Source organism: Aedes aegypti, chromosome 2, assembly GCF_002204515.2.
Source record: "Aedes aegypti strain LVP_AGWG chromosome 2, AaegL5.0 Primary Assembly, whole genome shotgun sequence".
In the NCBI taxonomy this organism is placed as follows: Eukaryota; Metazoa; Arthropoda; class Insecta; order Diptera; family Culicidae; genus Aedes; species Aedes aegypti.
This window is the reverse complement of record NC_035108.1, coordinates 308,031,337-308,053,200: the sequence shown is the minus strand read 5'-3', so window position 1 is coordinate 308,053,200 and position 21,864 is coordinate 308,031,337. Positions and strand designations below refer to the sequence as shown.

The window sequence follows — 21,864 nt, the reverse complement described above, 5'->3', positions numbered from 1 at the left end:
AGATTCGATATTTTCTCACCAAGTGGCACTAGTGGGCCTTAAATTTTTGTTTTGCGATTAGCTCAGTGGCCTAATCACTTAGGAAAATGACGTCTTCAACAAAGTTGTTCAGCAGCACAAGAGCGACCATTATTTTAGTCAAGAGATTCTACATTTTCTCACCAGGTGGCGCTAGTGAACACTGAATTTTTGTTTTGCGGATAACCCAGTAGCCTGACCACTTAGAAAGATGGCGTCTTCAACAAAGTTGTTCAGTAGCACAAAGGCTATCATTATTTGAGTCAAGAGATTCGATATTTTCTCACCAGGTGGCACTAGTGGGCATTGAATTTTTGTTTTGCGAATAGCTCAGTGGCCTGACCACTTAGAAAAATGGGGTCTTCATTAAAGTTGTTCAATAGTACAAGAACTATCATTATTTGAGTCAAGAAATTTGATATTTTCTCACCAGGTGGCACTAGTGAGCATTAAATTTTTGTTTTGCGAATAGCTCAATGGCCTGACCACTTAGAAAGATGGCGTCTTCGGCAAAGTTGTTCAGTGGTACAAGGGCTATCATGATTTGAGTCAAGAGATTCGATATTTTCTCACCAGGTGGCGCTTGTGAACATTAAATTTATGTTTTGCGGATAGCCCAGTAGCCTGACCTCTTAGAAAGATTGCGTCTTCGGCCACTTGAAAAGATAGCGTCTTCGATAAAGTTGTTCAGTAGCACTCAATGTTGACTAGCACCACCAGGTGAGAAAATATTGAATCTCTTGACTCAAATAATGTTAGCCCTTGTACTACTGAACAACTTTGCCGAAGACGCCATCTTTCTAAGTGGTCAGGCCATTGAGCCATCTGCAAAAAAAAATTCAGTGCACACTAGCGCCACCTGGTGAGAATATATCGAATCTCTTAGCTCAAATAATGTTAGCCCTTGTACTACTGAACAACTTTGCCGAAGACGCAATCTTTCGAAGAGGTCAGACTACTGAGCTATCCGCAAAACAAAAATTCAATGTTCACTAGCGCCACCTGGTGAGAAAATATCGAATCTCTTGACTCAAATAATGATAGCCCTTGTGCTACTGAACAACTTTGCCGAAGACGCAATTTTTCTAAGTGGTCAGGCCACTGAGTTATCCGCATAACAAAAATTCAATGCCCACTAGTGGCACCTGGTGAGAAAATATCGAATATCTTAGCTCAAATAATGATCGCCCTTGTGCTACTGAACAACTTTGTTGAAGACGCCATCTTTCTAAGTGGTCAGGTCATTGAGCCATCTGCAAAACAAAAATTCAGTGCTCACTAGCGCCACCTGGTGAGAAAATATCGAATCTCTTGACTCAAATGATGATAGCCCTTGTGCTACTGAACAACTTTGCCGAAGACGCAATTTTTCGAAGAGGTCAGACTACTGGGCAATCCGCAAAACAAAAATTCAATGTTCACTAGCGCCACCTGGTGAGAAAATATCGAATCTCTTGACTCAAATAATGTTAGACCTTATACTACTGAACAACTTTGCCAAAGACGCCATCTTTCTAAGTGGTCAGGTCATTGAGCCATCTGCAAAACAAAAATTCAGTGCTCACTAGCGCCACCTGGTGAGAAAATATCGAATCTCTTGACTCAAATGATGATAGCCCTTGTGCTACTGAACAACTTTGCCGAAGACGCAATTTTTCTAAGAGGTCAGACTACTGGGCAATCCGCAAAACAAAAATTCAATGTTCACTAGCGCCACCTGGTGAGAAAATATCGAATCTCTTGACTCAAATAATGTTAGACCTTATACTACTGAACAACTTTGCCAAAGACGCCATCTTTCTAAGTGGTCAGGTCATTGAGCCATCTGCAAAACAAAAATTCAGTGCTCACTAGCGCCACCTGGTGAGAAAATATCGAATCTCTTGACTCAAATGATGATAGCCCTTGTGCTACTGAACAACTTTGCCGAAGACGCAATTTTTCTCAGAGGTCAGACTACTGGGCAATCCGCAAAACAAAAATTCAATGTTCACTAGCGCCACCTGGTGAGAAAATATTGAATCTCTTGACTCAAACAATGTTAGCCCTTGTACTACTGAACAACTTTGCCAAAGACGCCATCTTTCTATGTAGTCAGGCCGTTGAGCCATCTGCAAAACAAAAATTCAATGCCCACTTATGCCACCTGGTGAGAAAATATTGAATCTCTTGGCTCAAATGATGTTATCCCTTGTACTACTGAACAACTTTGCCGAAGACGCCATCTTCCTAAGTGGTCAGGCCATTAAGCCATCTGCAAAACAAAAATTCAGTGCTCACTTATGCCACCTGGTGAGAAAATATCGGATCTCTTGACTCAAATAATGATAGCCCTTGTACTACTGAACACTTTTGCCAAAGACGCCATCTTTCTAAGTGGTTAGGCCATTGGGCTATCCGCATAACAAAAAATCAATGCCCACTAGTGTCACCTGGTGAGAAAATATCGAATCTCTTGACTCAAATAATGATAGCCCTTGTGCTACTGAACAACTTTGCCGAAGACGCGATTTTTCTAAGAGGTCAGACTACTGGGCTATCCTCATAACAAAAATTCAATGTTCACTAGCGCCACCTGGTGAGAAAATATTGAATCTCTTGACTCAAACAATGTTAGCCCTTGTACTACTGAACAACTTTGCCGAAGACGCCATCTTTCTAAGTGGTTAGGCCATTGGGCTATCCGCATAACAAAAAATCAATGCCCACTAGTGTCACCTGGTGAGAAAATATCGAATCTCTTGACTCAAATAATGATAGCTCTTATACTACTGAACAACTTTGCCAAAGACGCCATCTTTCTATGCAGTCAGGCCATTGAGCTATCTGCAAAACAAAAATTCAATGCCCACTTATGCCACCTGGTGAGAAAATATTGAATCTCTTAGCTCAAATAATGTTAGCCCTTGTACTACTGAACAACTTTGCCGAAGAAACCATCTTTCTTAGTGGTCAGGCCACTGAGCTATCCGCAAAACAAAAATTCAATGTTCACTAGTGGCACCTGGTGAGAAAATATCGAATATCTTCGGTCAAATATTGATAGCCCTTGTGCTACTGAACAACTTTGCCGAAGACGCGATTTTTCTAAGAGGTCAGACTACTGGGCTATCCTCATAACAAAAATTCAATGTTCACTAGTGTCACCTGGTGAGAAAATATCGAATCTTTTGACTCAAACAATGTTAGCCCTTGTACTACTGAACAACTTTGCCGAAGACGCCATCTTTCTAAGTGGTTAGGCCATTGGGCTATCCGCAAAACAAAAATTCAATGTTCACTAGCGCCACCTGGTGAGAAAATATCGAATCTCTTGACTCAAATAATGATAGCTCTTATACTACTGAACAACTTTACCAAAGACGCCATCTTTCTATGCAGTCAGGCCATTGAGCTATCTGCAAAACAAAAATTCAATGCCCACTTATGCCACCTGGTGAGAAAATATTGAATCTCTTAGCTCAAATAATGTTAGCCCTTGTACTACTGAACAACTTTGCCGAAGAAACCATCTTTCTTAGTGGTCAGGCCACTGAGCTATCCGCAAAACAAAAATTCAATGTTCACTAGTGGCACCTGGTGAGAAAATATCGAATATCTTCGGTCAAATATTGATAGCCCTTGTGCTACTGAACAACTTTGCCGAAGACGCGATTTTTCTAAGAGGTCAGACTACTGGGCTATCCTCATAACAAAAATTCAATGTTCACTAGTGTCACCTGGTGAGAAAATATCGAATCTCTTGACTCAAACAATGTTAGCCCTTGTACTACTGAACAACTTTGCCGAAGACGCCATCTTTCTAAGTGGTTAGGCCATTGGGCTATCCGCAAAACAAAAATTCAATGTTCACTAGCGCCACCTGGTGAGAAAATATCGAATCTCTTGACTCAAATAATGTTAGACCTTATACTACTGAACAACTTTGCCAAAGACGCCATCTTTCTAAGTGGTCAGGTCATTGAGCCATCTGCAAAACAAAAATTCAGTGCTCACTAGCGCCACCTGGTGAGAAAATATCGAATCTCTTGACTCAAATGATGATAGCCCTTGTGCTACTGAACAACTTTGCCGAAGACGCAATTTTTCTCAGAGGTCAGACTACTGGGCAATCCGCAAAACAAAAATTCAATGTTCACTAGCGCCACCTGGTGAGAAAATATTGAATCTCTTGACTCAAACAATGTTAGCCCTTGTACTACTGAACAACTTTGCCAAAGACGCCATCTTTCTATGTAGTCAGGCCGTTGAGCCATCTGCAAAACAAAAATTCAATGCCCACTTATGCCACCTGGTGAGAAAATATTGAATCTCTTGGCTCAAATGATGTTATCCCTTGTACTACTGAACAACTTTGCCGAAGGCGCCATCTTCCTAAGTGGTCAGGCCATTAAGCCATCTGCAAAACAAAAATTCAGTGCTCACTTATGCCACCTGGTGAGAAAATATCGGATCTCTTGACTCAAATAATGATAGCCCTTGTACTACTGAACACTTTTGCCAAAGACGCCATCTTTCTAAGTGGTTAGGCCATTGGGCTATCCGCATAACAAAAAATCAATGCCCACTAGTGTCACCTGGTGAGAAAATATCGAATCTCTTGACTCAAATAATGATAGCCCTTGTGCTACTGAACAACTTTGCCGAAGACGCGATTTTTCTAAGAGGTCAGACTACTGGGCTATCCTCATAACAAAAATTCAATGTTCACTAGCGCCACCTGGTGAGAAAATATTGAATCTCTTGACTCAAACAATGTTAGCCCTTGTACTACTGAACAACTTTGCCGAAGACGCCATCTTTCTAAGTGGTTAGGCCATTGGGCTATCCGCATAACAAAAAATCAATGCCCACTAGTGTCACCTGGTGAGAAAATATCGAATCTCTTGACTCAAATAATGATAGCTCTTATACTACTGAACAACTTTGCCAAAGACGCCATCTTTCTATGCAGTCAGGCCATTGAGCTATCTGCAAAACAAAAATTCAATGCCCACTTATGCCACCTGGTGAGAAAATATTGAATCTCTTAGCTCAAATAATGTTAGCCCTTGTACTACTGAACAACTTTGCCGAAGAAACCATCTTTCTTAGTGGTCAGGCCACTGAGCTATCCGCAAAACAAAAATTCAATGTTCACTAGTGGCACCTGGTGAGAAAATATCGAATATCTTCGGTCAAATATTGATAGCCCTTGTGCTACTGAACAACTTTGCCGAAGACGCGATTTTTCTAAGAGGTCAGACTACTGGGCTATCCTCATAACAAAAATTCAATGTTCACTAGTGTCACCTGGTGAGAAAATATCGAATCTCTTGACTCAAACAATGTTAGCCCTTGTACTACTGAACAACTTTGCCGAAGACGCCATCTTTCTAAGTGGTTAGGCCATTGGGCTATCCGCAAAACAAAAATTCAATGTTCACTAGCGCCACCTGGTGAGAAAATATCGAATCTCTTGACTCAAATAATGATAGCTCTTATACTACTGAACAACTTTACCAAAGACGCCATCTTTCTATGCAGTCAGGCCATTGAGCTATCTGCAAAACAAAAATTCAATGCCCACTTATGCCACCTGGTGAGAAAATATTGAATCTCTTAGCTCAAATAATGTTAGCCCTTGTACTACTGAACAACTTTGCCGAAGACGCCATCTTTCTAAGTGGTTAGGCCATTGGGCTATCCGCAAAACAAAAATTCAATGTTCGCTAGTGTCACCTGGTGAGAAAATATCGAATCTCTTGACTCAAATAATGATAGCCCTTGTGCTACTGAACAACTTTGCCGAAGACGCGATTTTTCTAAGAGGTCAGACTACTGGGCTATCCGCAAAACAAAAATTCAATGTTCACTAGTGCCACCTGGTGAGAAAATATTGAATCTCTTGGCTCAAATAATTATAGCTCTTGTGCTAGTGAACAACTTTGCCAAAGACGCAATCTTTCTAAGAATTTAGGCTACTGGGCTATCCGCAAAACCATTTCATATGAATTTTTGTTTTTTGTTCAGAAACCATCTTTCTTAGTGGTCAGGCCACTGAGCTATCCGCAAAACAAAAATTCAATGCCCACTAGTGGCACCTGGTGAGAAAATATTGAATATCTTCGGTCAAATATTGATAGCCCTTGTGCTACTGAACAACTTTGCCGAAGACGCGATTTTTCTAAGAGGTCAGACTACTGGGCTATCCGCATAACAAAAATTCAATGTTCACTAGCGCCACCTGGTGAGAAAATATTGAATCTCTTTGCTCAAATGATGTTAGCCCTTGTACTACTGTACAACTTTGCTGAAGACGCCATCTTTCTAAGAATTTAGGCTACTTGGCTATCCGCAAAACCATTTCATATGAATGTTTGTTTTATGTTCAGAAACCATCTTTCTTAGTGGTCAGGCCACTGAGCTATCCGCAAAACAAAAATTCAATGCCCACTAGTGGCACCTGGTGAGAAAATATCGAATATCTTCGGTCAAATATTGATAGCCCTTGTGCTACTGAACAACTTTGCCGAAGACGCAATCTTTCGAAGAGGTCAGACTACTGAGCTATCCGCATAACAAAAATTCAATGTTCACTAGCGCCACCTGGTGAGAAAATATCGAATCTCTTGACTCAAATAATGATAGCCCTTGTACTACTGAACACTTTTGCCAAAGACGCCATCTTTCTAAGTGGTTAGGCCATTGGGCTATCCGCATAACAAAAAATCAATGCCCACTAGTGTCACCTGGTGAGAAAATATCGAATCTCTTGACTCAAATAATGATAGCCCTTGTGCTACTGAACAACTTTGCCGAAGACGCGATTTTTCTAAGAGGTCAGACTACTGGGCTATCCTCATAACAAAAATTCAATGTTCACTAGCGCCACCTGGTGAGAAAATATTGAATCTCTTGACTCAAACAATGTTAGCCCTTGTACTACTGAACAACTTTGCCGAAGACGCCATCTTTCTAAGTGGTTAGGCCATTGGGCTATCCGCATAACAAAAAATCAATGCCCACTAGTGTCACCTGGTGAGAAAATATCGAATCTCTTGACTCAAATAATGATAGCTCTTATACTACTGAACAACTTTGCCAAAGACGCCATCTTTCTATGCAGTCAGGCCATTGAGCTATCTGCAAAACAAAAATTCAATGCCCACTTATGCCACCTGGTGAGAAAATATTGAATCTCTTAGCTCAAATAATGTTAGCCCTTGTACTACTGAACAACTTTGCCGAAGAAACCATCTTTCTTAGTGGTCAGGCCACTGAGCTATCCGCAAAACAAAAATTCAATGTTCACTAGTGGCACCTGGTGAGAAAATATCGAATATCTTCGGTCAAATATTGATAGCCCTTGTGCTACTGAACAACTTTGCCGAAGACGCGATTTTTCTAAGAGGTCAGACTACTGGGCTATCCGCATAACAAAAATTCAATGTTCACTAGTGTCACCTGGTGAGAAAATATCGAATCTCTTGACTTAAACAATGTTAGCCCTTGTACTACTGAACAACTTTGCCGAAGACGCCATCTTTCTAAGTGGTTAGGCCATTGGGCTATCCGCAAAACAAAAATTCAACGTTCACTAGCGCCACCTGGTGAGAAAATATCGAATCTCTTGACTCAAATAATGATAGCTCTTATACTACTGAACAACTTTACCAAAGACGCCATCTTTCTATGCAGTCAGGCCATTGAGCTATCTGCAAAACAAAAATTCAATGCCCACTTATGCCACCTGGTGAGAAAATATTGAATCTCTTAGCTCAAATAATGTTAGCCCTTGTACTACTGAACAACTTTGCCGAAGACGCCATCTTTCTAAGTGGTTAGGCCATTGGGCTATCCGCAAAACAAAAATTCAATGTTCACTAGTGTCACCTGGTGAGAAAATATTGAATCTCTTGGCTCAAATAATTATAGCTCTTGTGCTAGTGAACAACTTTGCCGAAGACGCAATCTTTCTAAGAATTTAGGCTACTGGGCTATCCGCTAAACCATTTCATATGAATTTTTGTTTTTTGTTCAGAAACCATCTTTCTTAGTGGTCAGGCCACTGAGCTATCCGCAAAACAAAAATTCAATGCCCACTAGTGGCACCTGGTGAGAAAATATCGAATATCTTCGGTCAAATATTGATAGCCCTTGTGCTACTGAACAACTTTGCCGAAGACGCAATCTTTCTATGTAGTCAGGCCGGTCAGCCATCTGCAAAACAAAGATTCAATGCCCCTTATGCCACCTGGTGAGAAAATATTGAATCTCTTGGCTCAAATGATGTTATCCCTTGTACTACTGAACAACTTTGCCGAAGACGCCATCTTTCTAAGTGGTTAGGCCATTGGGCTATCCGCAAAACAAAAATTCAATGTTCACTAGTGTCACCTGGTGAGAAAATATCGAATCTCTTGACTCAAATAATGATAGCCCTTGTGCTACTGAACAACTTTGCCGAAGACGCGATTTTTCTAAGAGGTCAGACTACTGGGCTATCCGCAAAACAAAAATTCAATGTTCACTAGTGCCACCTGGTGAGAAAATATTGAATCTCTTGGCTCAAATAATTATAGCTCTTGTGCTAGTGAACAACTTTGCCGAAGACGCAATCTTTCTAAGTGGTTAGGCCATTGGGCTATCCGCATAACAAAAAATCAATGCCCACTAGTGTCACCTGGTGAGAAAATATCGAATCTCTTGACTCAAATAATGATAGCTCTTATACTACTGAACAACTTTGCCAAAGACGCCATCTTTCTATGCAGTCAGGCCATTGAGCCATCTGCAAAACAAAAATTCAATGCCCACTTATGCCACCTGGTGAGAAAATATTGAATCTCTTAGCTCAAATAATGTTAGCCCTTGTACTACTGAACAACTTTGCCGAAGAAACCATCTTTCTTAGTGGTCAGGCCACTGAGCTATCCGCAAAACAAAAATTCAATGCCCACTAGTGGCACCTGGTGAGAAAATATCAAATATCTTCGGTCAAATATTGATAGCCCTTGTGCTACTGAACAACTTTGCCGAAGACGCGATTTTTCTAAGAGGTCAGACTACTGGGCTATCCGCATAACAAAAATTCAATGTTCACTAGCGCCACCTGGTGAGAAAATATTGAATCTCTTGGCTCAAATGATGTTAGCCCTTGTACTACTGTACAACTTTGCTGAAGACGCCATCTTTCTAAGTGGTCAGGCAACTGGGTTATCCGCAAAACGAAAATTCAGTGCTCACTAGCGCCACCAGGTTCATATAGGGCAAATAGGAAAAAGCGCCTCTGCTGGACTAGATAGTTCTCAACTAAAAGGATGATCCTCATCCCCTCAATGTAAATCGCACTAAGTGCTGCAACTTCGCTGAAGATAATACTGCGCTACACTCCAAATTGATGCAATCTCATAAGCCCTGGGTAGAATTTTTGCTTTAAAATATTGAGGGTTCTAAATTATGAATTTTGCAAATATGTAATTCTAAAACATTATTTAATTTTTTAATATTGAAACAGGCTCAGATGCCTTAGATTGAATTTCGGAAAAATACGTTTCAATTTTCTTAGCCAATGTAGGGACGTTCCGATATTGCGAAGTATCGATATTTGATTCGATGCGATTATTGAATCAAAGTATCGATACCACCGATATATTGAATCAAAATATCGATATATCGTAATATCATTTGATATATTTGAAGGGCGCAAAATTATTGTATGTATCGCCAAGTTACCTAACGTTAAGTTTCCTACGATTCGCAAACAATTCTTTGACCCTCATATAACCGGCATTTTGTTTGATATAGACAGGAATATCTTCTTTTCTTGATAAATCATATAACAATTGGTATGTGAACCGCTTTCAAATATTTAAAAATTAGTTGTACTACGAGAAAACCCTTCAATTGTTATCCAAATATTAGTTTACGATATATCGGAAGGAAATATCGATACCAAAATATCAAATATCGAAAGCAAAATATCGATATTCCGATATATCGAAAGTATCTGAACGTCTTTAAGCCCATGACCTCCTTATTCGACCCGAATTTTTTGAAATAATTTTTCTTGGTCAAAAAATAAATCTGGCGAACGAATTTCGGAACATGTTGTTCTTGTTTCTCAGATCATTCTCAAATATCTTTCTTATATGTATATTCAAGACTTAGGAATACCAATTTTTATAACATTTTTTTTTGTCAAAAAAAACATCTGATGAAAGATATAGGGAATAATTTGTACCTGTTTCGCAGACCATATATGAATAAAACGTGGTTCTCTGATATTTGTCGACACATAGCTGCATATTGCTTTTGGAATAACAGTGATGTTTATGTTTATTTAACATCATGCAAGCAAACAAAACATTATTGTATTGAACAAAGTTTATATCAAGCATCTAAATCAATGATTGATTTGACAAAACTTCAACGTTGCTGATATTGCTGTTACTTTCACGCGATACGCGACTGCTTCTTATCAAATTTTCATTCATAAAATGAGCGATCATCAGGTTCGAAACGACTCGTAAATTGGACTATTCAATGTTACATAAACAAGACAGACATTTCATATGAAAATATATTGTTTTCAGTCCCTTGTACCGCGACTAATCTACTAATAACAGCGCGCTGCGTATTCAAAGATTATCTGATAGATGCGTAATGTTTCAAACATGATTCTATATTGCTACGAGTCGAGCCGCGTCGCGATTTGGTTGTGCGCCATCCGGGTTGGGGACGATCTGACGATAGCATCCTGCATTCTACATGATTCGGCCCTGCCTATTTCAGGCGTATGTGGCAGCGTTACTTCTCAAATGACGTTTCTCTATCCGCACGGCAGCCGGCTGGAAAAATATGTCGCTGCTAAGTGGGGTCACGCCAAATTTTTCAAAAATTTGGTGGAAAAATGCTAAAATTAGAGCCCCCGACTATGACTATGACCTGCAGGGGAATATGAGGGTGCAGGATATACAAAAATATGTGTATAATTTTGGTTTATAAGCTTTGAATGAGAGGGTGAAAAAATCATTCATTTCAATACACTGATCCGTATACGCACGCGTTACGCGTTCAATTTTTTGAACCAGTTTGTGGAAAATTGGGGAAAACCCTTGGGAAAAACGTTCATATTTTCAATTTATCACCTGAATCCAGTTAGTTACCCTTTATTTAATAATTGAAAATATTTTGTAAATTTATATCCAGCCCAGTCGTTCCATATTTAGGTACATTTCCACGGTACTAAAGTATCAAATTTTCCCGGAAAATCGAGAACTGATTTTCCGGAAAATACCTCAGTGACAATGTTTGAGATCATTTAAACCTTTCTGAGTAGAAAAAAGTATATGTCACCGCTTTAAATTTCCTGAAAATGACGTAAATACCTAATTGGTGGAAAAATTTTCCCGACTTTGCTTGTTTCGCCGAAGTAAGCTGGAAAAACGAGGGAAAATTCTGGAAAAGTTTTTTCCACGATTTGAAGGAAACATGATCCCTCGTAGCGTGAAAGGTTTTATATGACCCAATTCGGTCAGGTTTAGGCAGCCCAATGGTCTAAAGTCAGCATAACGCCTTCGCTCCCATACAAATTTCAAATTGCTCAAACCCATTAGACGATCGCCTTAATTACGTAAGACAATTTTCGGGGTTTTTCAACCCCCCCTCCCCCCATGGTAAAATTTTTTGTTTGGAAATTAAAAATAAATTGTATGGCGCGTAAGAAATCTCAAACCCCCCCTCCCCCCATAAACCCTTACATAATTAATGGACAGCCCCTAACGAAGAGCATCGCAAAATGCGAACGGATGCAACGCCGAAGAAGCAAAATGAACCCACCGATAAGTGGCTCGCGAAGCCTTTTCACTGGTAGGATTAATTTATCCACGCGCTGTTCATTCTCGTGATTCATTACAAGGTTGCTTCTTCTCGCAAAGTCAAGCAAACATTCTGCTGGTTGCATGGTGTACTGAGTACATACAGCCCAACAAAAGCACGCTTGAAGTGCACAGCACGAGCGTGGCTGGGTGCTGCAGGCTATGGCTTGAGCTACTTGCGCAACAATTTTCTGGTAATGTTTAGGTACAATTGAAACATACACTCTTAAAAAATAATGAAAATCACTCCGGACGTAATTCAAATTATGACTGAATGACACATGATGTAAGTGATGAAATGACGTAAAAATGGGTTCTGAAAGATGTATTATAAGAAAAATGTAATTTTACATGTTGAAGGACATGGAACGATGCCGCTATGATTGACATTTCCCGAATCAGACACCATCGTATTTAAAATGTGACACAAATTCACGTCATTTTTGGATCGCTTCTTTTATGTGCATCCAAAAGACGTAAAATCGCATGATTTTTTCGGAGTGTATAAAATCCATGGCATGTACACAAATCGCAAAATGTACTGATTTTGACACTTATTAGTAAGATGTAAGAGAATAGCATCAAAATATAAAAAAATGCTTTTGTTATTTTGTTGTTGAAAAAACATGAGAGGTCTGGAAGATTTCGATTGCAGGTTTTCTACTATGTATTTAAACAAACCAAAGTAGGTACATGCAAATCAATTTTCTCTTTCAAATCAATAAATCAATAACAATGACAAACACGCCTTTCATGGCGCACCAGCTTGTTGCGAGCCCGCATGAAGATGATCGAAGTGAATATTTTCCTGCTCTTCGCGAAGAGCAGGCAGCGTAGTACGATTCACATTCACGAGCGATGGAAAATCATCCGATGGGATGATCCGTCGGGAGAAACAGCGATCCGAAAATGAAACACGAACGTATGAAGCGCCCGAACGGTTGTTCGTATTTATTTGCAGATTCTGTTTGATGCCTACGAAAATTCATCGTGCCTCGCGTTTCCAATCGCTGTTCAGCAACATTAGAAAACAAAACGTCGACAGCCAGCATAGAATTCTCAACCTTCGGATCTAATCACAGAGACTGTCTGAGACTCTTTGTTGCTCCAAAGGCGGCATCCACAAATTACGTAACGCTCTAGGGGGAGGGGGGAATAGGCTAAAGTGTTACGGTCCATACAAAAATTTGAAATTTTTCATAAAAAAAGCGTTACGAAGGGGGGAGGGGGTCAAAAATTTCTAATTTTAGCGTTACGTAATAAATGGATGCTGCCAAAAGGGTTTTCTGACTTCACATTGTTCAGTAGCGACGAAATTTTCGAATATCTTTTCAAAATCATAGATATGAGATCTAAATTTGATCGATTCGTGATATGGTTTTGATATTTCCGTCTGCTTAGAGCGAGGATTGTCTCATTATATTCTTCGTTAAGTAAAAGTCGTTTAGACTATTGTTACGAAACATCTTACGCAGGAAGTTGTTAAGGACTATGATGGGTTTAAATTGAAATGTAATGATTATGAGATAAAAGCTACTCTTAATACATTACTGTAATTAGATAATGCACGTTGCTTAAGTATTGTATTAAAGTAGTTTAAACACTTTACATCATTGATAAGAGCTATAGATATCAAAGATCACGTAAAATACTGAAATACTGAATACAAAAAATTTTAAGACCCAATCAGAAACCATAAAGTTATCAATCAGCCCTACACAATGAAAAAATTGGGTCCTAAAATGTATAATGAAGTCTTGTTTTATTCAATAATACGAAAGAGCATGTTCTTGCAACTACTTTAGCAATTTTTTCAGCTCAAATAACGGCTATAACATATTTAAATTTTAATTTTAAAAATGGTTTCATATATGAACCTTGACACTTTTGACCATGTTTGACGTTCACTTTGTCGGCAAAAATATCACAGGGGTTTTAGTTTTAACACTGGGGTTGTTCCTACCTGACATTTCGGAAGGAACACGGAGTATAAAATGAACCCAAAATTTGAGTTTAAACCAAGGAGTGAGACAAAATCTCAAAAACCGTAAAAAATGTTTTTGGACTTAATGCAACAAAAATTATTTAAAAATGTGTTTCTAACCTAAACTTAAGCATTTAGTACTAAAATTATGACATGGCTTTAGGACCCTATTGAAAATTACACAGCACGTAATCTCTCCTGATTATCATGTGAGAAGAGTTATAACTGAATATTCAGCGATAAACAACGTAAACTGGCTAGTCGTATTCAAATACAATCCTTGTAATCTTTGAAGAAACAGAAACATTTCATGATTTTGCATCCATCATTCACTAATATTGCATGGTTTCTTGCATCTTCAAAGTGAGTTGCAAATGAGAATGCTCTATTTACATGATTATACGCTTAAAATTCAGTCATTATGGATCAGCAGCTCGATCATTTTATGTGCACCTAATGTGACAAAATTTTCAGTGGAAACCATCGGATTTTTTCTAAATTTAAACTCCTAATCACCCTAGAACCGTGTTATCCAGTTACCTCTTTCACTGTTTTGTTTTAATTCTGCGTTCCGTTCCACAGCATTCCATATCACTTTACTCCGTTCAATGAGCTAAATGACGTTTGAACGAACCGTCTTTAATCTGAACAAAGTGCAAATTAGCGGGGTACAAATTAAAAAGTGTTCAGATTAAATGTGGTCAAACTAACGAGGGACCCGGAATTCCTAATTCATACATGTATTAAATATATTTTCAATTCTGAAAGTAATACATCAACTATAGCATATCCTATGGCTGAAACTGTAGTTGGTAAATATATTTATTCGACTTTCTTATGCAAACATCAGGCACCTTGAGTCTCCCTTAGACTTGCTGGATTCTGCTCAAATTATCCCAGTAGCTTCAGGGAGTCCTAAGGATTCAATGTATGAGTATTGGTAAAGATTTTAGTAATTTTATAATTAAAAGCAACCCAAATATTCAAATGAAATTATACTTTGGAATAGATATCGATTTATTGTTGATCATTAATTCTTGATATATTTTCATTGACTATTATTTGATCTTCTATAAAATAGAAGAGGACATATTTCGGAAAAACCTAGAAAATAACGAAAAGTAAATAAAAATGCTTCCAGCTACTAGATTTAGGACCACATTCAACTTCAACTATAGCCTATAGGCTATCAAGAGTATATATAACTATAAATAGGCTATCAAGTTTAAATGACGAACTCCTTAAAACTTAATCCGATAGTGATCGTAGAATATATTGTTGGTAAACATTTTAAACATGCTAAAATACCATTTATTTTCAATATTCGAACTTAAGGCTTACAATGTTCTCCATTTCAATGGAATAAGCTCTGACATCAAGTGTCATAGTAATACCGTTTTATTATGTATTAGTTTTGTTTAACTCATTACCAGAAATTTTGTTATTTCATTTAGTAAGTTGTGCAAACCGCACTTACAAAATCACTCAAATTACAAAAATATCCCATTTTACGAAATTCTTATAAAAGTTCCTAGAGATGCCTAACAAAATAAAGTTTTGTAATCATTTTTTTTTTTTTTTTTTTGTTATTACGCCTTTGAGAATAGGGTCCTAAAGCCCTGTCCCAATTTTTGTGCCAAACGCTTAAGTTTAGGCCAAAAACACATGTTTAATCAATGTTTTGATGTTTTCCCTTTGTTTAGACCCAAAAAAAAAATTATGTTTTTTTAGATTTTGTCACAGCCCTTGACTTAAACTCAAATTTTGGATGTATTTTGTTTTTCGTGTCCCTTCCGAAACGTCAGATAGGAACAATCCCAGTGATAAAACTATAACACCTATGGTGTTTTTGTCCACTAAGCGAACTTAAGCGAACTAAGTTGGAACTTAATTGGAGTATGGTAATGGAGAACTTGAATTAGATTTTGTTCATAAAATAACGGAGTTTTTAGAAACAAATATCTACAAGTGTTTCAAATTCAAACATGCATTTTAAGGACTGTATGAATTATTATAAAATAATATTTTTGAAAAGATATCGCCTGATATACACGTTTTGACATTAGAATCTACCTAAATCAAACGTTTTAGGAATATAAAAAAGTATATTTCAAACAAAATCGAATGAATTACTCGAAGCAAAAAAGTGGGTTTGCATACCTCCAGGCGTTCAACATTATATGGAAATTTCTGACTTCGATTACAAAAATTGCTTTAATTTGTAAAAATGTATTCTGCTAAGGGATTTGAGATTAGATTCATGTTCTACTATGACTGGGCTGTTAGGAATAAGCGACAAACTCTTTAGAATTTCAACAATTAATGAACGTAGAACAGATTGTTTGTAAGGGTTTCAAAAATGGTAAAATCTCATCGACTTTCAATATTTGGGTATAAAGCTTGAAATGTTTCCAACGAAAATAGTTCTTACATGAAGTGATAAAGTAAAACTCTTAACTTTTGCATTCCTTATGCCAGATTAAAGGAAATTATGTTATTTCGTTTAGTATGTTGCGAGTCCCCAACTATCACAGTTACCGGCATTATCAAATATACCCCGTTTTACGGTACTTACTTTTCCAACAGTATTGCTCACACCCAAAAAACTGTGAATACTTCTGTGTGCATTCAACCTAATTAGTAATTAAAATACCATCTGTGCGTCTTAGACCAAGATGGTGATAAATGAATAAATAAATAAATTCTTTAAAATCAACTTTGGAAATCTATAAATTAGAAAACATTTGATATATGTGATGCAAACGAAACGTTCAGCATACTCGGCAGTATTTGCTATTTGTTACCGACCTGATCAGATTCACTCCAGTGGTCAGTTTGACTCCGAATTATGGGTCCTGTCAATTCTTGGAGGTATAATTAGTCAAGTGCCGTATGGAATCATTAAGAATTGTATTGTACACAATAATTTTATGAGAAATTTTGGTGAAGTTTAAAAGAAATTACTAGAATTTCTGGGGGAAATTTATCCTCATTTGAAATTATGAAAATTTAGTACAATAAGTTATTTTAAGATTTTTTTTCTTCTGGTGAGTGAATGACTTGAAACTTGTTTTGTTCCAAGCATGCTGAAATGAAATGCTTGGAAGAAAATCGGCACATTTCGAGGGAAATTCTCTAAGCAACTCATTTTTTAACACGTTAAGGTTGCAAGCTATGTCTTTATAAAAATATTTGTTAATTTATAGGATGTTTTGAAGAATATATGTAGGATTTTTATTAACTCTTGGAAAAATGCACGGATTCTTGAACAAATTTCTCGAAATATTTTTGAAAGGGTCGCTGCAAATACCTGTAGGAAATTTTGAAGGTATGCCTGAGAGAATTCTTGCAGAATTTCAGTTCTTTGAAAAATTACTAACCTAAATATACAGCATGACCTAATTAGTAGTTTTATTGGCATGATTCTCAGGAAATAAAATACAGGCATATCATTTTTTTTTTTTCGAGAATCATCTACAAATTCTGTAATGAACTCTTGACAAAACAAATAGGGATTGGTATTTGGAAACAGTCTATATTTATGGTATACTTCAAGCATTCTACAACAAGTTTCTATGACCAAAAACAAGGAAAATCTAGAAAAAAAAATCGGATCGGTTAGAATACTGTTATCAAAATCAATGACATACCATCCTCTCACCTTTTCTATTCATGTCTTATAATTGCGTCAAGCTATTTCTAAAATTTCTAGAATCAAAATTCGTGATTGTAGAAAAATATTTAATAATATCTCTAAAAGTTGTACTACTAGGTGCTTTTCAAAATATACCCAAAACTCAGCTATAAATCGTTTACAAGATTTAAAATACAGTCACCTCTCCACATCTCGATATCGAAGGGACCATCGAGATAGGGAGAGATCACAAAGAACAAATTTTTGATGAATACTAGATTGAAAAACACTCCGTTGTCAAGAAAGTGATACACAAACAAACGTCTTTTTGCGCTTCTAATTTGTGTTGAATCGCAAAACTTTGGTCTAGTAACCTTCGATATTGGTCATATCGACATAGGGAGAGAAAATTGAGAACGAAAAATGAACAGACACACATCGAGATATGGAGATATCGAGATAAGGAGGATATCGAGACATGGAGAGTGAAATCGTATGCAGACTGAAGGGACTTATGAAATCATCGACATAGGGAGAGATATCGAGATGTAGAACATTGAGAAATTCGTAAAAATTATGCTCAAATCAATATGAAGTCTTATTTCTGGATATATTAACTTTTTTTTAATCCTCCATAAATTCCATAAGTTATTGCGATAGGAATTCTGCAAGGATTTTTTCGAGGCATATAGTTGAACATATCTATAAGGCCAGAAATTCCACACAAAATTCCACCAACAATTCTGGCTAGACTGATATTTTGACAAAAATTCTCACCTAAATCATCCCCATTGGATCTGACAGATATTATTTTGACAACTCCCAAGCGTTTTGCAAAATAATGTTTTAAAAGAGTACTCAAGAAATTTCTCTGAACGTCCCTCAAGAATTTCGCCTCAAAATTTTAAACTACTTTAGGAACTTTGGCCGTGTACACTTATGAAGATAATTTCAATTAACTACATGAGAAGGACTGCTTAAAATATAAATCTGCATATAGATTTTTCAGAATTCTTAGAAATGTCTTCGTCAATTTCATAAAATTAAAGACTTCTGTCTTCAAGTCTTCAAACAACTAAAGCATTGACATAACAAACGGCTTTCGTTTTCTTGCTCATTTTATTTCTTTGGAAATAGTACATAGGGTCGCTGTACGGCTATTGGTAAGAACAAGCTAAAAACAAATATTCGTATAAAATATAAAAATAAAGCCAGCAATATCATCTGAAAGTTTTTGTCTTGGTTCCGTGGAAAAATATATGAATACTACGAAAGCTCATATTATTTGTATATATCATGGCTTGTGCAACTATAAAACTATGTCTATAGTAGCACTATGTCTGATTTCTGTTCCTATAGTAGCACGGCTTAGTCATATCACAAATCATAATCGTATTTTACAACACTTTTATATTTTTCCTTCAATAATGGATCAAAAGCTTTCAAAAGATGTGAAAAAGCTCTACTATAGGAACAATAAGTCTACTATATACAGGTGCAAGGGAGCTTAATTTTTGAGCGAAACTATTTATTTCGATCATTTCTCGAACTTGTCTTTTATGTTAACCCTCTAATACCCAACCCCGCCTTTAGACGGGGTACACTTTGCAATTTTGTGTATTTTTTTGTAGCTCGGAAATCAAAATGATTTTATTTTTGGCTTAAACCTCGGCTCATAACACGCATATAAGGGAAGTTTTTTATGACTTTTGAAACTTTTTTGTATTTTTGAAAAATGTTTGAAACATTGTATTCTTATATAACCTACAAATGCCTGGGGTTAATTTAACGTGTAATATAAAAAAACGTATCTCTAATATTTTTCTACAATCAACCTATCATGGAAGAAGAGCCTTATGGTATTGAAATAATTTCAAACCTGTTTTTCCGTTAATTACACGGAAAATAAAATATGCTCCAGAAAAAAATTTAAAAAAATATATTTTCCAAAGTACCGTAAAAATGTGATTTTTTATTATTGCCAAAAATCAGTAATCAGGAGAGGTTTCAAGAAAAAATGAAAAAGGATAAGGATGTTCAAAAATAAAAATTATAAAAATCAAAAATAGAAATTCATAAATTTGCAAATAAAAATAAATCATTGCCCAAAACGTGTTTAGAACGATTTTAGATAACGAAAAATGATATTTAGATTGAAAATAAAAATTTGGGTATTAGAGGGTTAAAAAAAAATATGTCACAATGATTTATAGCAAAGCATATAAAGCCACTAGTGCGACTATAGGGGACAATCTACTGTTTAAAACGTCCTGTATATTTGAAATAGTTGCTACGGTTAAATAAATTCACTGCAAAATTTCAGTTTATTTCCAGTTCGTCGTCCAAATTTAGGCTTGAATGGACTATTAGAAATTGATATACAGGACTCTAATCATAGGCAGTTTGTATAGAAAACAGCATTCAGTTGCAATTGATTGTCAAATGCAGATTTCATTTAAGATCAAGATTAAAGTATTTCCAGAATGAATAATATCATTTTCATGTATTCGCTAAAAGTTCCAATGTGAAATATGAAATATAAAAATTATGAATTAACTTACTTTTCCAATAAAGAAAAAGTCTCGAATGTTATGCATACATATATTTTATTATTTTTTAACAGTATTGATTAAATATTCCTGGATTCAAAAAATCGCTTTTTTTCGGTGTAAACAAAAAAAAACTATGAGATAGAGTATTGTGTACCTTGTATGAGCCATTTTACGAGACGTTTCGGAACAGCTGATCGCCGAAACGGCGTCAATTGACAGGAGACGTGGGATTAAATCAAGCGTGATTTTTAACAACGGCTCATCTTATCAAACGGGGACATGGAGAAAATGACAAAAAAGAGATCCAAAAATGTTCGTTACTGCAACATTACACCTAGTTATTGTATCAGCTACCTCTTTGCTACCCATATTGCACATAAAATGGCACTTTTGTGATCAGAAATATTTTAATATATTTTCTCCATTTAAGTTATCGCCTGTATGAAAAGCTACGCTAGAAATGCGCACAGTCATCAACCATCATCATCGCGAAAACTGACTACGATGATTGAAAAGTCCCAGGTCTCCTGTAATTTGACCAGCTTCGTAAAATGGCTTATACCAATAGTAAATGTAACAAGTTTACGATACCAGCCACTGTTACTGGGTCAAGCTGTCATACTTCAACCGAAAAATACTACCACAGTTCGAAAGAATGGAACAATCACTGCCATCCAGCGTCTGTTTTCAAGACCTCAATTCCAAGTCTCAATCCATTGCCAACCTCCAGCCGCACCATTCCAACCGATGATCCAAACCCATCCGTCCAAACTAGCTTGATTCAATTCGCTTTCACACGTTAACCGTTTATTCAACAGCTGCTTCCGACACGAAGTTGCACTGCCACTGCAGTGAATACCAGATTCCACTATATTCACTACTTCTTCCCGAACGTTTAGCACCAATAGCACCAATCACACCTATCCCAAAAACGGCAATCGTTACGATTCCAACCCAGGCCAGTTCAACCAACCTGTTCTTCACACTCCAGCACCTTCAAATCCTCGTAGACCGGCAACCGTCCGCTATTATGTCCAAATACCAGTCAATAACGACACGCAAACGACCGTTGAACTGTATCCAGAGATGATGTATCCTTTTACTGTTCTAATGGTACAGGATTAGCCTAGACTCGTAAGCGCGCTTTTCCACACGCTCCGTATAGCTAGTACTCGACGAATTCGAACGACCGACGACAAAAAAACGACCACTCCGAACGAGATTTCGTAATGAACTGAATCCTGAATCTGTGCTGGCGAGGACAACTGCCAGCAAGCACGACCGAAGACGACGTTCCGATGCATCCTTCTTTTCGTCGGTACGGTGGGTTCCCGCTTTTGGCATGCACTGCATTTGACATGTTCCGTTTTAGGCATTCCCAAGTAGGATCTATTTATGGCAACAATTTTGAATGGTTCGACATTGTTGCTCCTTTGCACCATCAATAGTTTTACGTCACGCTAATGACGATTAGGCATCAGCGGCGCGCCATACGCAGATCAACGTCACGCCACTGGTTTTGTATTTTAACGCCGAAAAATGTTATAACTCGAAATATTTTACAATATTCCAAAAATGACCCATGAATAACTGAGGTATTGTATTAGGGATTCTTACAAAAAGTCGTACATAAATGTGTCAAGGGATTTATCCATGAAATAATAAGTACTTATTATCAGGATACCTTTTGGAGTTTCTTTAGTTTTTTTTTTTTTTTTTAATTTCTCGAATTATTCCAATATTTTTTTTCTCCAGTGGCTCCTCAAAATATTCTTATGGGTTCAGAAACTTTTTCCAAGAAATACTCTTCAAGGA

At 37.1% G+C, this 21,864-nt stretch overlaps 1 protein-coding gene across 1 annotated transcript in view; it reads right to left on the bottom strand.

Annotated features, from left to right (window-relative positions):
- LOC5568825 (protein amalgam) overlaps positions 1-21,296 on the bottom strand; it is a 571,401-nt gene extending 550,105 nt beyond the window's left edge. The window contains exon 1 of the mRNA XM_021845648.1: positions 21,023-21,296. The gene's annotated coding sequence lies outside the window, so the exon portion shown is untranslated. The remainder of the gene's footprint in view (positions 1-21,022) is intronic.
- Positions 21,297-21,864: the final 568 nt, after the last annotated feature.